The following is a 19,465-nucleotide window of genomic DNA, read 5'->3' as shown; positions in this document are numbered from 1 at the left end:
CCGCGGTGTCGGACATCGTCGGATCACCCTATTTAGCCGGGCTTTTCATTTGCATATGGACTGCATTGCCACTACCATCAAAACTTGGACTGGAGGGCATTTCCACATATTCTACAACATAAGTGTTTCTTTATGATAACTTCATTAGTTGAAGTATCTTCTAACACTGTTTAGCTTCCGTTGGGAGCACTTGTTAAAAACTCTCAGTGACCAATTATTAAAAAGGCCTAACACTCTCTAAAGCTTTTTGAGCCTGTAGCTCTTTGGGCATGTTACATGAGGTCACTTTGAGAAATAACATATCCTTGACCCATACATATATAGCAGGATCTTGTTTTTTGTATTATCAGTGGTTTCCTGACTGCTTTGGATTTTTTTACTTATTATCCTCTAGAACCCAGCAGCTCTCCAGAGCCCAGATAAGACTTATTATTTAAAAAAAAAAAATTATACCTCTCCTTCTTTCATTTTTAACCCTGGGGTTACATATAGAGCCACTGACAAATAAAATGAGTTTATTTACTTTGGTGAATAAAGATTTGTGGATAATTTTGTGCTTGAAGTAGAAGGCATTAATGCAGCATCTATACTGGCTCCTCATCCTGCATACTCTGAATATCTTTTTTCAGGTCATGACAAATATTTTGATTTTTACCTAGCATCTATTTTCACAACTTCTTCAGAGACCTAGCTGAGCTAGTCTGGTGTAGCAAATATAACAGCAGTTGCTGTTTGGGCTTCCCACTTATCAGCCTTCAAAAGGTCAAAATTAATTTGAGTGAATCAAACCCATAATTAGATTGTAGGTCTCTAATCAGCGATATTCTTTGCGTTATCCAAATGTTTAAACCAAGGGTGGCACTGGCCAACTCTGGTCCTCAAGAGCCCTAAACAGGCCAGAGTTTCAGGCTAATCACAATGAATATGCATAAGATAGATATGCATGCACTGCCACCATTGCATGCAAATCTATCTCATGCATATTCATTTTGGATATCCTGAAAACCTGGCCTGTTTGGGGCTCTTAAGGCCGAGAGTTGGCCACTTCTGGCCTAAACTAACACTCAGATAAGTCAGGAAGAGTGATACTTTGACCAACTTGCTTTTAAATTTATCGACAAGGCCTACTTTCTAGCAAACCAGTTACACACAAATCCTCCCCAAGTTAATTTGTAGCTATAAACCTCTCTCCAGGATACAGGAACCCACCAATAGAACATAATTTGAGAATCACAGCAGGTGATTGCAAAAAAACACAGAAGAATACAAACCACTAGCCAGGGGACTCATGAATTATCTGTCTGTGTGTGTGTGTGTGTGTGTGTGTGTACACTGGCTCCCCAGATATGCGCTTTTCTGGTAGCTTACAGTCACTGTTCAGAATTGTTGTCTTTTTTGTGTTAATATGAACAGACTAACTCTTTCCTACCATTTTATCTCACAATAGCAATAAAACCCCATGGACAGTGCATTGATTTACAATTAATGCCACATCTTGGTCACATGAAGCTTTGGCCACTAGTAAATACCTCACCCCTCACCTCACTATGTTTAGTGATGCATTCTGTTGAATATTCATAATACATTTGTATTTTTCAGATAAAACAAATTGCACCCTTTATTTCAAGAAGGATGACATCTTTTTTTTTTTATTTGAATTTAATTTCTTTACTGAAACTTCTCAAGCATTTTACTATATACAGTATACAATGTGCTTGGCAGTGGATGTTTTCTGTCTGTTGGAAGCTGGTGATGTGCGCACGCATGTGTCAGCATGCATGCATACTCCATCAGATACTAACCACCAAGGGGCGGATTTTGAAAGGGTTACACGCGTATATTATGAGCGTAAGCCCGAAAACCCTCTCCTGCGCGCGCCGAGCCTATTTTGCATAGGCCCAGCGGCGTGCAAGCACCGGGACGCGCATATGTCGCGGGGCTTGAAAAAGTGCCAGGGAGTGGGCGGGGTGGGGGTCCAGGGGCGGGGCAGGGGTGGGACCAAGGTCTCCAGCACAGTGGCTGTGCCGGGGGATTGCGTGTTGGCACTTGGCCGGCAGGCGCAACTTTTTTAACAAAGATATGGGGGGGTTTTAGATAGGGCTGGGGGGCAGGTTAGGTAGGGGAAAGGAGGGGAAGGTGGGGGGAGGCGGAAGGAAAGTTCCCTCCGAGGCCGCTCCGATTTTGGAGCGGCCTCGGAGGGAACGGGGAAAGCCATTGGGGCTCCCCTAGGGCTCGGTGCGCACAAGGCGCACAAGTGTGCAATCCCTTGCACGCGCCGACCCCGGATTTTATAACATGCATGCGGCTGCGCGCACATGTTATAAAATTAGGCATAGATTTGTGCACGCTGGGTTGCGCGCATAAATCTACGCCCACACTTAGGTCTTAAAATTCGGCCCTAATTTCTTTAAAAAAAAGAAAAACACTCCCAGCCCTGAGCCATCCCCCTGCCAACCAATCTCCTACATCCCTTACACCAATACAGGTCCAGATCTTTCAGGGGCAGGAATGATCTCCAATCACAACTGTACTGCTACTCTGAATGTCAAAATGGCTGCCAGTCAACCCAAGGCCAGCTGCTGTACAACATAATAGTGCTGGCTTCAGGTTGTCAAAAGTCATTTTGATATGCTGGAGCAATGGAAAGGAGCAACTGGGGATCGCTTCAATCCCCGGAAGACCCAGACCTGTGATGGGGTAATGACTTGAATAGGTGGGTGAAGGGAGGCCTGGGGGCTAGTGAAGTCTGTTTAAGTGAGTTTCAACAGTAGGCAGGTGGTCTGGAACCAAACCTTATTGGGGGGGGGTTTAAGAAATGGTGGTTAGTGGCTGGTGGTCTTGGGGGACCCGGAACTGTGGATTTATAATTGGATATGGCCTGATGTAGAAGGAGATTGTGGGGATGGGGCTTTGAGCTAGTGGACCTTTTATTTAAGTGGGTTTGGATGTGAGAGATAGAATTTCATTTATGTTTTGCTTTTCAGGATTTTGTGGGGATTGTGCGTTTTTCCTTTTTAATTTTGGATACTGGGAGGAAGGTCAAAATGTGCTGAGATCAAGCTGGAAAGGGGGACAGAGTGTGCTAGGATCAAGCAGGGTGGGGGCGGAGACTGTCCTGGGGTCAGATTGTGGGCGGGGGGGACGGGACAGAATGTGCTGGGGCTGGGCCAGTGAGTGGGGAAGGGAGTGCTGAGACTGGCCTGGTGAGGAGAGGTCAGAGGGTGCTTTAGCCAGGCCAGTGGCGCAGGGGCAGAATGTTCTAATGCTGAGATGGATGGAGGGCAAACTCTGCCTGGATCAGGCTGAGGATGGGGGAAGACTGTTCTGGCGCAGGTGGGGGGGGGGGGGGGCAAAGTGTGCTGGAGCCGGGCCATTGGGGTGGGGGCATCAAGCTGGGGGCGCGCGCAAGCCCCGGGACGCGTGTATGTCCCGGGGCTTCAAAAAGTGCCAGGGAGTGGGCGGGGTGGGGGTCCAGGGGCGGGGCAGGGGTGGGACCAAGGTCTCCAGCACAGTGGCTGTGCCGGGGGATTGTGTGCTGGCACTTGGCCGGCAGGCGCAACTTTTTTAACAAAGATATGGGGGGGGGTTTAGATAGGGCTGGGGGGCAGGTTAGGTAGGGGAAAGGAGGGGAAGGTGGGGGGAGGCGGAAGGAAAGTTCCATCCGAGGCCGCTCCTATTTCGGAGCGGCCTCGGAGTGGAGACTCGGAATGTGCTGGGGTTGAGTTAGGGAATGGAGGCCAGAGCATGCTGGGGCTGGGGTCGCAAGTGGAGGCTGCGGCGGAGCTAGGGAGGGAGACCAGAGTGTGCTGAGGAGGAGGGAAGGAAGTGCTGGGGTAAGGTAGAGGAGAGTGAACCTGCTGGGTTCAGACTGGGGAGAGGGACAGTGAATAGAGGCCTCCACTCCAGGGAATTTTAATGGGTTTCCACTAGTTTAATATATCTTTGTTGCTTATGAATATAGACTACTTTAAACAGCACTTATACCTTCACCAAAATAAAGTAAACAGATCTTTACCCAGAAAAGATTGTCCTGTGGAAATGATGACAAAAATTGAAAAAAACAATCGTGTTTGAAAATGAAATTAACATTACTTATTTAGATGAGAGATAAATGTACTCGCAGGTTCTCTTACCACAGGGTGCAACTTGTAGACAGTGTGTCTGACGAGCGACGGACAACTTTTCACAGGGACGATAATGTCAAGAGAAAAAATTGTTTTCTTCTTCATCCTGTAAATGTAAGAAAGTACAAGTGCACATGGCTGTAATTATAAAGGCTTTCAAGGAATGCTAACAAAATAGATGGCTAAAATTGCTCGGTTATGCATACAAAATAAAAATGTAGCCCCCCCCTTAGCCTTTGTACTGGGACTGAAAATTAAATGTCACACATTGCACTATTTCTGTACTCGGCTGTTCAGAGTCTGTAAGGGATTGTAGCAGAAAAGTGGGCAGACTGAAGGGAACCCTGATCAATTCCACTGCAGCCCTTTTAAAATATATGAGAGCTGACAAAATCTTTTGAATACATTATCTCCCTCACAGTCTGAATCTATAGTACTTCACCATTATTAATAGTTTCTATCTGTTCTTATAAGCCTGGAAAAGTTAAATTCTTCTCATGATTCACTACTAAAGATTTGCATTAAAAGAAAACCTCCAATTTAGGAACTATAAAACTTGCAGCATTTGCAAAAAAAAAAAAAAAACAAAAACAACAAGTATAATCCATCTGCTAATAAATGCAAAAGCAGCACTGGTCCTTGTGAGGATCTATTGCTGAGTGCTCCATCATCCTGCAGGCAGCACTGGAACTATCTGTCTAGTCCTCCCAGCAGCCATCTTGTTTCCTGCATAGGCTTGCACTTATATTGAGGCAGTCTCAGCAGTCAGTCACCAGAACTTGGTCCTATCTTCTGGCCCTTGAACTCTGGCTCTGCTTCTGTTTCCAGAAGATTTCAATTTTGTCATGTTCTACATTCAGTTTCAGAAATAAAAAATGAGCTAATCACACAAAAATCACTCAGCAATAAAGGACCACAACTAACTACAGAAACAGGAAAAAGTATCATATTTATCTGTGCTCACAAACTGTAATCCACAGGCTCTTGCCTGCAATGGGCTTCAACCAATATCATTTGTTTGAGCACATGGTTTACCTCATATACTTTTCCAGTTTATTAAAAACTATTTTTAACTTTATTCAAATTATTTTTTCTTTATGCTTTTTACTTATGCTTTTACTTTAAAATAGTTTCCTATTGTTTAAAATTATACACTATATACTTTTATTTATTAACTATACCTTCTTTTTATTTCAAAAAAACGTATATTTCAACGTATCTTATAAATGTCGCTCTTTTTAGTTTCCGAACACATCAAAACAACTGTAGTGCTCAAATAAACATCCCAAACTTCCCGACATTGACAATGTTTCGGCACTTGTGCCTGCTTCAGGGGAGTTGAAATGTATTTAAAATTTATTTATTTAAAAAATTTTATATACCACGACAATAAGACATTTGCATGTCCGTCTAGGCAGTTTACAAATATACATACATAAAATTAGAACAAAATGACACAATATAAGTTTAAACAAATGACACAATATAAGTTTAAACAAATAAAAGTCTGTTGGATTTAACAAATAGTCTAAAAAAGAGCACAAAACATATCATAATAAATTTTCTTCAGGTGCTAGTTCTTCAATTTTTAATTCAGGGAATTCTAGACAAGATTCTTCCTCAGAAGAATCAGTTGTTGAAAATACTGCCTCTATTACCTCATAAAAAAGCCCACTGCTAGTTTTATCTGTTGCACTTATGCTTCCCCTATCCATGCCCTTGCCCAGCTAAAGCCAACCTTGGATGTCTCTCCTGCCTTTTGCCCCTGCTCCAAAACAAGTGGGAGAAGAACAGGAGGTGGTGGCACATGCTCTCCATATTTCAATTTCTTCTGGCTTGAGCTGGCTTGAACTGGTTTCAGTTATTGGTATTCTATTCTGTGGCTAAAAAAGGTTTCCGTTTAGGGGCAAAACTGCCTTGTTTCTTTCTGACTTTACGCTGAGCTGGTTCTGCAGCAAATCCTCTGCCTGTTCCTTGCAGTGGCATGATGGAATTTGAAGCGTCTACTGGGGGTTTGATATCACAAAGGAATGTATTGTTACTATACCACGACTCACAGTATCACTCTAATATATGCAAAACTGTCTGTCTCACACACACAGACCCATTACAGTGTATGTTTGTGGACTGCTGACGGATTCTGTTTCCATGTACCAAAAACCTGTTTAAAACAGAACCGAGAAGGCTGGCACCCTAGCAGAGATCTTCACTTCAAACTGTCTGCTACTAACTTCACTGCACTACTCTGTGATTTGTCAGACATAGACAAAGCAAAAATAACTGGCACTGTTTCAATCTCCACTCCACTCCTACCCTACCCCCAGTGAACACAGAAAGCAATGACATCTCCTCTCTCTTTCTGACATACTGGACAATATAATACAGTGCGTTCAACCCAGCACACAGTTTTACCTGCATTTGAACACATATTTTGTGCAGGTAAAGCCTACTGATGATGCATTGAAAACTGACAGTCCTGCTTAGTCCTTGCATGGAAATCCCATGCTAATGAGGTTAGTAAGCAGTACTCCCCAATGCAGAGACACGCACTGGCCCTAACCCATGTTTTGTTAATACTGGAAACTGTACTCCTGGTCAGAGATGGAGTTTTTATAGCATTGGAAAATCAGGGGGTGCCAGAGACAGCAACTGAGCTACTCTGGTGGAGGGGGGGGGTAGGGAATAGGGGCTCCTATCTAAAGTGTTCCCAGTCAGTACTTTCCACCTGACAGAAACAATACAAAAAGTAGATACTTGTATCTATATCCAGCAGCAAAAGGATAACCTTTCAATAGTGGAATTTTAGAAGCCATGTGCCACATCTCTCATCTCTTCATAAAGTGATACTGCTAAACCTGTCTCCAAAAGCAGCCTGCAATAAGATCGCACTTTGGTGTATGTGTGTGTGGGGGGGGTGGTGTTTAAGCCTTCTGTTAAGTAGGGTCTTGCTGAGTGTACAGGCTGTAGGATTCCCACCGGCAGCTCCCTCACCCTCCTTCCCTTCTGAGTTAAAATGTGTTTTCATCCCAGGTTGAACACACATTTAAATCATCAAAAAATGTTTTCATTCTTGATGCATTAACGTAGCATTATCTTACTACATTGAGGGGTAGATTTTCAAATAGCGCGAATTGGCTTACTTTTGCTGGCGCATCAGGCGCCAGCAAAAGTAAGCTGGATTTTAGCAGATATGCGCGGAGCCGCGCGTATCTGCTAAAAAACCTGGATTGGCGCGCGCAAGGCTATTGATTTTGTATAGCCGGCGCGCGCCGAGCCGCGCAGCCTACCCCCGTTCCCTTCGAGGCCGCTCCGAAATCGGAGCGGCCTCGGAGGGAATCCTCTAACGCCCTCCCCTCACCTTCCCCTCCATTCCTCTACCTAACCCACCCGCCCGGCCCTGTCTAAACCCCGCCCTTACCTTTGTTGGGGGATTTACGCCTCCCGGAGGGAGACGTAAATCCCCGCGCGCCAGCGGGCCTCTTGCGCGCCGGGCCGCGACCTGGGGGCGGGTACGGAGGGCGCGGCCATGCCCCCGGACCACCCCGGGCCATAGCCACGCCCCCGTACCCGCCCCCAAAACGCTGCCGACACGCCCCGAAAACGCCGCTGCGCTCGGTCCCGCCCCCGACACGCCCCCTCCGAAAACCCCGGGACTTACGCGAGTCCCGGGGCTCTGCGCGCGCCGGTAGGCCTATGTAAAATAGGCTCACCGGCGTGCAGGGCCCTGCTCGCCTAAATCCGCCCGGTTTTGGGCGGATTTAGGCGAGCAGGGCTCTGAAAATCCGCCCCTGAGAGTTTTAAAAAATGTCTAATCTGGGAGTTAAGAAACTACTCTGGATTTCAGTGCACAGTTTTAATGCACAGATTATTGCATTGGCTTGACAGTGAGTGAGATACCACTGCAGCAGAGAAATTAGGAAAAAAAAATCTTTACCAATGCCAAAGCCTACTTTTTTAAAGCTTTTTTTTTCAACCCTGATATAACTTCTGTAAAGAGATACTTCTCTGCCAACTGTCAGAGAACAAGTAGGGAGTTTTTTCTCATGTTCAGTCAGATATTTCAGTGGGAGGATTTCAGTGCTCCTTGATCCAGTTGATAGCTATAGGCTATTTAAAAGATGCTTCATCGGGATTTCTACCCCGTCTGGTCTCCTTCCCAGCTTGTCCTGCCTTGGCTCCAAGGAGGCTGTGATATCACACAGGTAAAAGTTGGTTTCTATAGTTTCCAGTTAGACCAACCTGCACCTGTTCTTTGCTCAGCACAGTCCTAAACTTCAATGGGGAAACAAAAAAATGAGATGAAAACTTTTGCTTAAATCATGGGCACCATCCATTTGTAATCCCTGGCAGGACAGATCCTTTTTCTGGCACCCAGGGACACAGAGGGAAAAGATGATAGACCTTTTCTGCATACATCTCCTTTTCAATCTTTCAGCATCTCCACGGATAGCATTTGTATTCTGAGTTCCAGGGCTCCCAGTGAGTGGGAATAATAATTCCAAGGCCCTTTTGCAATAGTAGGCTAGCCCCTTGTTCAAGCCCCTTTCCATCCTCTGTTCACAGCAATGATAATCTCCCAAGTCTTTAACAACTAAAATTACACTGACAGTAAAGTGATTTCTAATTTAATTTACTGATAGTTGAGTTTTACAACAAAAGAATATTTATTTACAGCTTCATTTTTGGCAGTTAAGTAAAGTCAATAAATAGTAGGACATCAGAAAGATGAATAAACTTGTGAAGTCACTCCTGGTAGCAAAGTCTCTAAATTCCTTGGAAGCACACTTCTTAATTACTTGGATTACTTAGAATGCTCAAACTGAAGATAGTTCAATCTTCTTTCAGCTTATCAATTTGATCCTAGTTTCTCCCCATGGTGGAATGGTTATTAGAATGTAGTCCAGGTTCTCATATCTTTCCTGAAGTCTTCTTTAATTCTTTAGCTCTCCTATTTAGTACCAGATGGGCACTCTCCTCTCAAATACCTCTAACGTTTGTCAGCAGCATACACAGTTCTTAATACCTTCGGCTCCTTTTGTTTTCTGCAATAGGCATAACTCCCTTCTATGATGATTCCTCTGATTTTCATTTCTTGAAGGAACCTGAAGAACACCTCTCTGCAATTATAATGGATATTGATTTCCTGGTACCAAGGGCATTCAGCTCCAAAAAGCAGTCTCTAATCCCAATAAAAAGTGGGGAAAAATCAAAGCTAGAGACAGGAAGGGTGAAAAACATCCTTGCCTCCCAAACTGAGGAGATAGTGCAATAAGACAAATAATTTAAAGGTGAACTCCTCTGCACTGGATCATTGCTCAGGTCTACTCTTTGGAGGAGGAGTAGCATACTGCAGGTCTTCACTACTCCTTGATAATGCCTCACACAGAGAAGCTCCAGACCTCTGTGAAAAAGAGTACTAAAGCTCTCACAGGAAGAACTCTCAAAAATTGGCTTAAAAGAATCTTCTTTAAATATTATCCCTGCTTTGGTGAGGAAAAGTTTAGTTAATATATTAATTAGGAGGAACTTTGAATAGCTTACACAGGTGCAAGGTCCAAGGGTACTTCTATATCATTATACCTTGTAGTTAATTTTCAAAGGGATTACTTCACAAGGGAAATTTTCAACTGTTCAGGTCTAAATAGCTAAATTCTAGAGTTAGTTGGCTAAACCCTTTGAGAATCTACTCATTAGTTAAGCAGCTAGATCCTTTTCAAAACTGTCCTCCACATCCATATCTCCAAGAAATGTAGACTTATATTTTCACCCACCCACATTCAATCAGTGCTAAATGTTTAGCAGCCTGATGAACATCTATATTAAACAATGTGTAATTTATCAGCGCTTTACTTTTTTTCAGGCATTGAAATACATTTTTTCAGTCTAGTTTTTAAAAGAAGACGAATTTTATGCCTTGTTAAGATGATTATAATTGGTTTGAGTGCTCAATGTGTTTATACATTTGGTAAACTTCAGTGAGTCTATGAAGAACAAACTTGTTTCTGCAGAGGAACTCTTTAAAGCACATGTAATAGCACTATAGGAATGGAAAATGGCAGAAACAATCAGTAGTGTAGTGAAAGGCAGTATTAAATATTAATTCTGATGTGGGTGTCTGTCATAGGAGCTATCCAGATCCTGGTGATGAATAGATTTATTGGTCATTCCTATTGGTTTTATAATTTCAGTAATTTTCTGTTTTTCTAGTGAATCAACTGAATTATTAATATGAAATTAGAACTTTTAAAATGTTAAAAATGAGAGTATACTCAGAAATCAAACTATGCAATAGTAAGCAAAATTTGTATCCACAAAATCTCAGAACATGAATGACAGAGGGATATAACACAAATTTTCTTTTTCCCCTCCTTAACCTAGTGAAGAAATGTTAAAGCATTGCCCTCGGTGTTTTTGTACAATTTTAGATGTTTTCCACAAATACTACTTGGAGAAAAATGATGGTGTAATAATTGGATGCAATATGTTTCTAAAAATATGTTTTTAGCCAACATGAAACTCATCTAAAAAGAGAAAAAGATGATTTATAATCACCTCAATTGTAAATAACATTTCCAGTCTGTGGTTCATTCTTGGTTAATGATTTCTCCAGAAAGAACAAGATACATAGATGACACAGGAAAAAAAATGATGTTCAATTATGTTTTAAATATTTTTACATATTTATTTTATAAAGTGAGAACTACATTATAGAGTAGCTGTATCTGAATGATTCACATTTTCAAACCAACACTCATGTAGCTCCAGTGGCTTTGATTATCTATCTTGAGGTACAGTATACATATAAGGATCATCCTTAAGCCACCTGTATAGGGAATATTCTGGGATCTGCATTTTCAGGAAATTGGATAGAGTTTATACAGAGTGCAAACCATACACAGAGTCATGTGGGTGGGCAAAGACTGATTTACCCACATAAACATATCTATCTGAAAATTGTCCTCCCCCAGTGTCATGCACTTTTAGCTGCTCTGAAGGGAGGGGTCCATGGTGCTATGTTTAGGTTGGGGGGGGGGGGGCAGAAAATGTTCATGCACAGATTGCATTTTCAAATCTATGTGCATAATTTTCCTGCAAAATTCTGACCATGGAAAAAACAGGTGCATATGTCCGCAGGTATTTTGCCCCTGCAGCAAGTTTCCAAGGCAAGTGAAAATATGCCTGCATGATTTGCTTTGAAAATTGGTGCAAAGTTAGCGGGTTAAAAAATAAATCCCATGGACTTGTGTATCAGGGAAGACTATACAGTGATAGGGGTATACTACCGTCCACCTGGTCAAGATGGTGAGATCGACAGTGAAATGCTAAGAGAAATTAGGGAAGCTAACCAAATTGGTAGTGCAGTAATAATGGGAGACTTCAATTACCCCAATATAGACTGGGTAAATGTATCATCGGGTCACGCTAGAGAGATAACGTTCCTGGATGGAATAAATGATAGCTTTATGGAGCAATTGGTTCAGGAACCGACGAGAGAGGGAGCAATTTTAGATCTAATTCTCAGTGGAGCACAGGACTTGGTGAGAGAGGTAACGGTGGTGGGGCCGCTTGGCAATAGTGATCATAATATGATCAAATTTGATTTAATGACTGGAAAAGGAACTGTGTGCAAATCCAAGGCTCTCGTGCTAAACTTTCAAAAGGGAAACTTTGATAAAATGAGAAAAATTGTTAGAAAAAAACTGAAAGGAGCAGCTATAAAAGTAAAAAATGTCCAAGAGGCGTGGTCATTGTTAAAAAATACCATTCTAGAAGCACAGTCCAGATGTATTCCACACATTAAGAAAGGTGGAAAGAAGGCAAAACGATTACCAGCATGGTTAAAAGGGGAGGTGAAAGAAGCTATTTTAGCCAAAAGATCTTCATTCAAAAATTGGAAGAAGGATCCAACAGAAGAAAATAGGATAAAGCATAAACATTGGCAAGTTAAATGTAAGACATTGATAAGACAGGCTAAGAGAGAATTTGAAAAGAAGTTGGCTGTAGAGGCAAAAACTCACAGTAAAAACTTTTTTAAATATATCCGAAGCAGAAAGCCTGTGAGGGAGTCAGTTGGACCGTTAGATGATCGAGGGGTTAAAGGGGCACTTAGAGAAGATAAGGCCATCGCGGAAAGATTAAATGATTTCTTTGCTTCGGTGTTTACTGAAGAGGATGTTGGGGAGGTACCCGTAATGGAGAAGGTTTTCATGGGTAATGATTCAGATGGACTGAATCAAATCACGGTGAACCTAGAAGATGTGGTAGGCCTGATTGACAAACTGAAGAGTAGTAAATCACCTGGACCGGATGGTATACACCCCAGAGTTCTGAAGGAACTAAAAAATGAAATTTCAGACCTATTAGTAAAAATTTGTAACTTATCATTAAAATCATCCATTGTACCTGAAGACTGGAGGATAGCAAATGTAACCCCAATATTTAAAAAGGGCTCCAGGGGCGATCCGGGAAACTACAGACCGGTTAGCCTGACTTCAGTGCCAGGAAAAATAGTGGAAAGTGTTCTAAACATCAAAATCATAGAACATATAGAAAGACATGGTTTAATGGAACAAAGTCAGCATGGCTTTACCCAGGGCAAGTCTTGCCTCACAAATCTGCTTCACTTTTTTGAAGGAGTTAATAAACATGTGGATAAAGGTGAACCGGTAGATATAGTATACTTGGATTTTCAGAAGGCGTTTGACAAAGTTCCTCATGAGAGGCTTCTAGGAAAAGTAAAAAGTCATGGGATAGGTGGCGATGTCCTTTCGTGGATTGCAAACTGGCTAAAAGACAGGAAACAGAGAGTAGGATTAAATGGGCAATTTTCTCAGTGGAAGGGAGTGGATAGTGGAGTGCCTCAGGGATCTGTATTGGGACCCTTACTGTTCAATATATTTATAAATGATCTGGAAAGAAATACGACGAGTGAGATAATCAAATTTGCAGATGACACAAAATTGTTCAGAGTAGTTAAATCACAAGCAGATTGTGATAAATTGCAGGAAGACCTTGTGAGACTGGAAAATTGGGCATCCAAATGGCAGATGAAATTTAATGTGGATAAGTGCAAGGTGATCCATATAGGGAAAAATAGCCCATGCTATAATTACTCAATGTTGGGTTCCATATTAGGTGCTACAACCCAAGAAAGAGATCTAGGTGTCATAGTGGATAACACATTGAAATCGTCGGTTCAGTGTGCTGCGGCAGTCAAAAAAGCAAACAGAATGTTGGGAATTATTAGAAAAGGAATGATGAATAAAACGGAAAATGTCATAATGCCTCTGTATCGCTCCATGGTGAGACCGCACCTTGAATACTGTGTACAATTCTGGTCGCCGCATCTCAAAAAAGATATAATTGCGATGGAGAAGGTACAGAGAAGGGCAACCAAAATGATAAGGGGAATGGAACAACTCCCCTATGAGGAAAGACTAAAGAGGTTAGGACTTTTTAGCTTGGAGAAGAGACGACTGAGGGGGGATATGATAGAGGTGTTTAAAATCATGAGAGGTCTAGAACGTGTAGATGTGAATCGGTTATTTACTCTTTCAGATAGTAGAAAGACTAGGGGACACTCCATGAAGTTAGCATGGGGCACATTTAAAACTAATCGGAGAAAGTTCTTTTTTACTCAACGCACAATTAAACTCTGGAATTTGTTGCCAGAGAATGTGGTTCGTGCAGTTAGTATAGCTGTGTTTAAAAAAGGATTGGATAAGTTCTTGGAGGAGAAGTCCATTACCTGCTATTAAGTTCACTTAGAGAATAGCCACTGCCATTAGCAATGGTTACATGGAATAGACTTAGTTTTTGGGTACTTGCCAGGTTCTTATGGCCTGGATTGGCCACTGTTGGAAACAGGATGCTGGGCTTGATGGACCCTTGGTCTGACCCAGTATGGCATTTTCTTATGTTCTTATGTTCTTATGACTTAGTTCCAAACCAAATTCCGCCCCTCCCCCAAAAGGGAACAATTTTCAAAGCTCTTTTTGCCCATAAATAGTGATTTTCCTGGGTAAACTGACAGAAAAACGCCCTTCCTGAATCCAGCTAAAAGAATGCGTAGAGTTCCACGTGTATTCTTTCCCTCTGAAATTCTGTGCATAAAAAAGTACCAAGTTGGGTGCTTTAAAAATTGCCCCCACAGGGCCTTATGTAATAAAGAATTTTTTTTCCATAGTCACGGAATGGGTAAAAGTCCTTTTTTAGATAAGGCTCATAGATTCCAAAATGAAAAGTGAATAATTTGCAACTGGATACCGCATTGAAATTGTGTAGCCAAGCTATACGAAATGCCATTTTGGCTACTGAGACATGTGAAAATAGAATTCTATGTCAACAGTGCCTCAAGGCCTTCTATGCTTTTTCTTCTGTTTTTTTCAATCAATCTCTTACTGCTTCCCAATATACACCTTACATTCACATTACTTAGACATCACTTCTTTCAGTCATTTCTTTCTTCTGTCTCATGAAAAGAAGTTAATTGCTCCTCCACATTATCCGATTAATATGTTGTATCCTTCATCCAGTGCCCTGACCTTTGTTGTGCAGTTTATTGATTTGATCTCAATGATGCTGATGAATATTTGAAACTTTCTTATAATCCAGGTGAACAAATGTTGGGGAAAGGATTAAATAGCTGCTACTGGGCCCTTAAAACTGGTGAGTTTTGCTGAGCTACCTTCCATTTATTATAACAACAATTATCTTCTTTTATTTTTTGTGTGGCAGCACTCATATTCCCCACACATTCCCTTGGGATATTTTCCACTCACTCTTCTCTATTTTTTTTGTCATACTTTCTCACATGGTTGGAGTAAGTTCCCACTTGTCCTCATCTATCCATATACTATACAATCCACTTAAACTTTTACATCTCTACCCTGAAAAATATTGAGGTTGGGTCATGTTTGAATGAGGGATTTTGAGATTGTCCAGATGTTCTTGCTGCAAATGTCTGAGTGGTGTTTTTTGAATTGATCACTATTTTGAATTAAGGCAAAACCTTAGTGCCAGATGACAAAACAGTCATTTACAGCTCTACTCACCAGAGTGGGAGGAATGATTCTAAAAATAATGCCCCTAACACTTTCAAAATTCCTCTGTTTAACAAGGGAAAATTTTGTAAAAAGGGCAGTTTGAATTAAAATTGCATGCAGGGGCTGGATATAGCTCCAGGAGTTTGTCACTGTGTTACGGAGTTTTTAACATGTAGGTCACCCAGTCAAATCTGGCTCAGATTGGTAGGAACTTAAAAAGGTGGCCTATGTCACATGGTCTCTGCCCGGTCCCCAGTGGACAAATGTCCACGTGACTAAAATCATTATCATAATTTAGCATTAACTGGCTTTATTGTTGCCAGTCTTAACAGAAAGGATAAAGATTACACAAGTGTAGAGACTGAATTACTCTCTCAACCATAGAAGAGGTCCCTTTATGGATAAGAGAGTAATTCAGTTGAGGGCACTTTACAGGACACAACCGGCAAATTAGCACTGCTGCTGAGTGTGCAGTATCATTTTCCAGTGCAGTTAATCAAACACATTTCATGAGCATTCAATTCCCTTTGAAAAAGAAAAACCCCTGAATATTACTTGCAAAGTAACGGACCCCACAAAAAAAGCCAACATTGTTGGTTCTCAGTCTCAGTTTCAGGCTGTGTTCAAACTATAAACTTCAGGCACACCAAAAGAAGAAGCCACTGGCTCATAACATACAATCACATTTCACTGAAAGGCTACAAATAAATCCTGTAAAGTTTAAGATTTTCAATTCTGAACACGTTTGTTGCCTTATACAGTTTTTCTATAGACATTAATTTTTCAGATTTCTTGTCTTATACCCATAGCACTCTAGGCAAGTTACAAATCAAACAAACATAATAACATCACATAAAGACATAACCTCCAACAAATTTCACTAAACAAACATCCAACAATTAAAACAATATCTTGGCATCTAAGACTAAAGGCATAATTATAGTTTAACTTATTCTCCCCTAACCACTAACCACCCTAGAGGTATTCAATTGCAACCAACTCAGACCTGCCATAATACTACCAAGCCAGCTATCCTCCCTAGGCCCTAGCCAACCCCATATAGCATAATAAACACCCCACACCCTTCACTCTTACAATCCAGAATCCTAGCCTTCTGATACTACCCCTGCAGTCCTGCAGACCCTTATAAACAGTTCAGTTAAAAGAGAGTTTATCTTATCTCTAAGATACCTATGCAATAAAGTAGAGAGGTTAATTTCAAAGTTTTCTAGGTTGGTAAACAATGTTTACCCAAATAAGACATGCTTTTTAAAAATTGCCCTCTCAATGTAGATAAAAGTACACACATTGTTTCACAATGTGTGCCCTTGTTACCCATGGGGGAAAGGAGTAGAATGTGATTAGAGGAGGATAAGTGTTTTCAATTTGAAATTGCCACATATACTTTTCGACACATATTTTGCACCTGTTGCAATGCAGGCAATAGTATGCAGGTACCAGCTGAAATGCTTGCCAGGCAGATTTTCAAAGAGAAACAATAAAGGGAGTGTCCCTTTAATTATGAGCTTGCAGGTCCACTGCTACAAAGTGCCCACAGAACCTTGGCCTCTGTGGAGAGGCTGAAACTTGCCTCCTTTAAATGCATGTTGAGGGCATTTTGTGCATTCTAAAAATAGCACTCTTGCATGTAAATAAGAGAACATGATATGCTTTACTGGGCTCACTGGCCAGCCCCTCAAACCCACTGAATTGAAAGTGGTTCCCTCGCAAACCCTTCCCTAGCACCATCCCCCCTTGACTTAGAAGGACCTAACCTCCATTGAGGTTTCTTTCCATCCCCAAGAAATATTCCTGTTCCCCTTCCCCGAAGGCAGTCCTCCCCGAAGTACTCCTTTATCCACCAAAGCACAACTTCCCACCCACTCATCCAGAATCAGGTCCTTACCAGTCTAGAAAGGCAGAATCTTCATAGGCAAGAGGGACACTGGAGCCCACTTGCCTCAGTTTAGTCACTTCTCCATGATGTTGCTAGGAGCTACATCACCATATATGATGAAGCACCTCAGAGCAAGGTCATTCAATAGTGGCTGTGGTGGAGGCAGGCAAGCTCTGACATCGTTCCTGCCCATGAAGATATTACTTGTGCAGACTGGTAAGGACCTGGGTTCTGTTACATTCGGCAGCTCACAGGAGAGCCCTGCAAGCCACCTCATTCACCCCTGACTTGGCCGGACCTGTCCCGTTGTCAGCACACTACCTCCTGCTCCAAATGCTGCCCAGCACAGCCCGAGACACCACTAGCCACCACTTCCGCCACTGTCCCTTAGGCACACACGTGCATATGCACACATTACATAGGCCCTGCAGAGGGAAACCTAGAGTGATGCCCTTTGATGATGTCAGGCTGACCAGCCTTCTTATGCAAGTGCCTCACAGAACTACCTTGCCTCAGCAACGGGTCTCCTGCCTTAGCAGTGTGTGTTGCCTTTGAGCTCCTAGTTCCTGTATCCTACATTTCTGATTCTTCATCCAGCCTTGCCTTGTATTGCCCATCTCATCCATTGTCTTTCATGTGTGCTCGTCTTAGCCTGAGTTCTAGATCTGACCTTTTGCCTGGACCTGATCTTTCTCCTGGACCTGACTATGATTGCCTGCTGCCTGGACTTGACCACAATTGCCTACCACCTGGCCCTGACCTCTTCCCCGTACCTGACCACTCTTGTCTGTTGCCTGCCCCTATCTTGGCCTGTCTCCCACTCCCTTAGTCTGCTGCCTGCCCTGACCGAGGCATGCAATTGGACTCTTGCTCTAGCCACCACCCTAGGGACTCGTCTAAGTCCTGACGGCTACCAGAACCCAAGGGCTCAATCCATGGGGGAGGCAACTGGTATAGGTGAACCTTCAGTCTGTCCCCTCTGCAGAGCATGTTCGCCAGTTGCTGGCGTAAGCCTCATAGGTTCACCTACGAGACTGTATCGCCTATGCCACAGCACAAAGGGTTCACACCCACACCACCACAGGTTCTAGAGGAATGGGTGGGGGTTGGAGATCTTGTATGCACAGGGGGGGAATACTTCTGGGGGAGGAGAGTCTTGGAAGAGTTTGTTGTTATGAAGGTAGACGGTTGTCCAATACTTCTTGGGGGAGGAAAGGGGGTTTTCTGATATCCTGCGGGGGTACTTAGGGGAAGGTTTTCAGGAGGGGGCCAATTTCATTTTGGTAGGTTTGGGGGAAAGACAAAATCCTCCCTGATAATTCTCCCTCTCACTTTGGGATGGTTAGCAAGGGGTATTTTGGCAGGTAACTAGTGCGCGTGGCACAGATTTTTCGGTTGCCATGAACTCTACTACTGTGTCCCATTCTAGTTTGGCAAAAATGTAATATGTAATTCATAAAATGTATTGCTACCTTAATATGTGGTGGTTTACTGAGCATGTAACATTTTTACTGACTTGCACATGCTGAGGTAGATCTTTAAAAAGTACACCGGATTTTATAAGATACACGCGTAGCCACACGTATCTTATAAAATCCGGGGTCGGCGCGCAGAAGGCTGCGCAAAATCGGCAGCCTGCGCGCGCCGAGCCGCGCAGCCTGCCTCCGTTCCCTCCGAGGCCGCTCTGAAATCGAAGCGGCCTCGGAGGGAACTTTCCTTCCGCGTCCCCCACCTTTCCCTTCCCTTCCCCTACGTAACCCACCCCCCGGCCCTACCTAAATTCCCCCCGCTACCTTTGTTGGGCAAGTTACGCCTGCTTGAAGCAGGTGTAACTTGCACACGCCACCTCGCATCCCCCGGCACAGGCCGCAGTGCCGGGGAACTCGGGACCGCCCTCCCGGCCCACCCCCGAACTGTTGCTATGCCCCCGGACCCGCCCCAGACTGCCCCCTGACCCCGGACACGCCCCTCCCGCCCCTTTTACGAAGCCCCAGGACACGTGTCTCGGGGCTTTGCGCGCGCCGGCACTTGAGTGCCCTGCGCGCGTAAATCCAGGAGGATTTACGCGCGCAGGGCTTTTAAAATCTAGCCCATAATGTTTTTTAGTACAAGTTTTATTGCATAGACCCCTAAACGTTCCACAATGCATGTACTTTTACCCATGGGTTCCTGAGATTTCTATAGCGTGGACAGAGGAAATCCCCATTATTACTGAATGATTTCCTTTACAGGCTATTGTCATATGCTACAGTCTTATCCTTTGACTCACTTTCCTCACAAGAAAACAATTGAAGGCTCCCCAAAATGAATGACATTTTAAATGTGGTCTATTTTATAACTACAATCTGATTGATTTTACTTTTCTCTTTATGAATAGCAGGGTTTACTGATTAAAACAT

Source organism: Rhinatrema bivittatum, chromosome 10 (genome assembly GCF_901001135.1).
Source record: "Rhinatrema bivittatum chromosome 10, aRhiBiv1.1, whole genome shotgun sequence".
NCBI lineage: Eukaryota > Metazoa > Chordata > Amphibia > Gymnophiona > Rhinatrematidae > Rhinatrema > Rhinatrema bivittatum.
The sequence above is the reverse complement of the archived record's forward strand: the minus strand, read 5'-3'. Positions refer to the sequence as shown.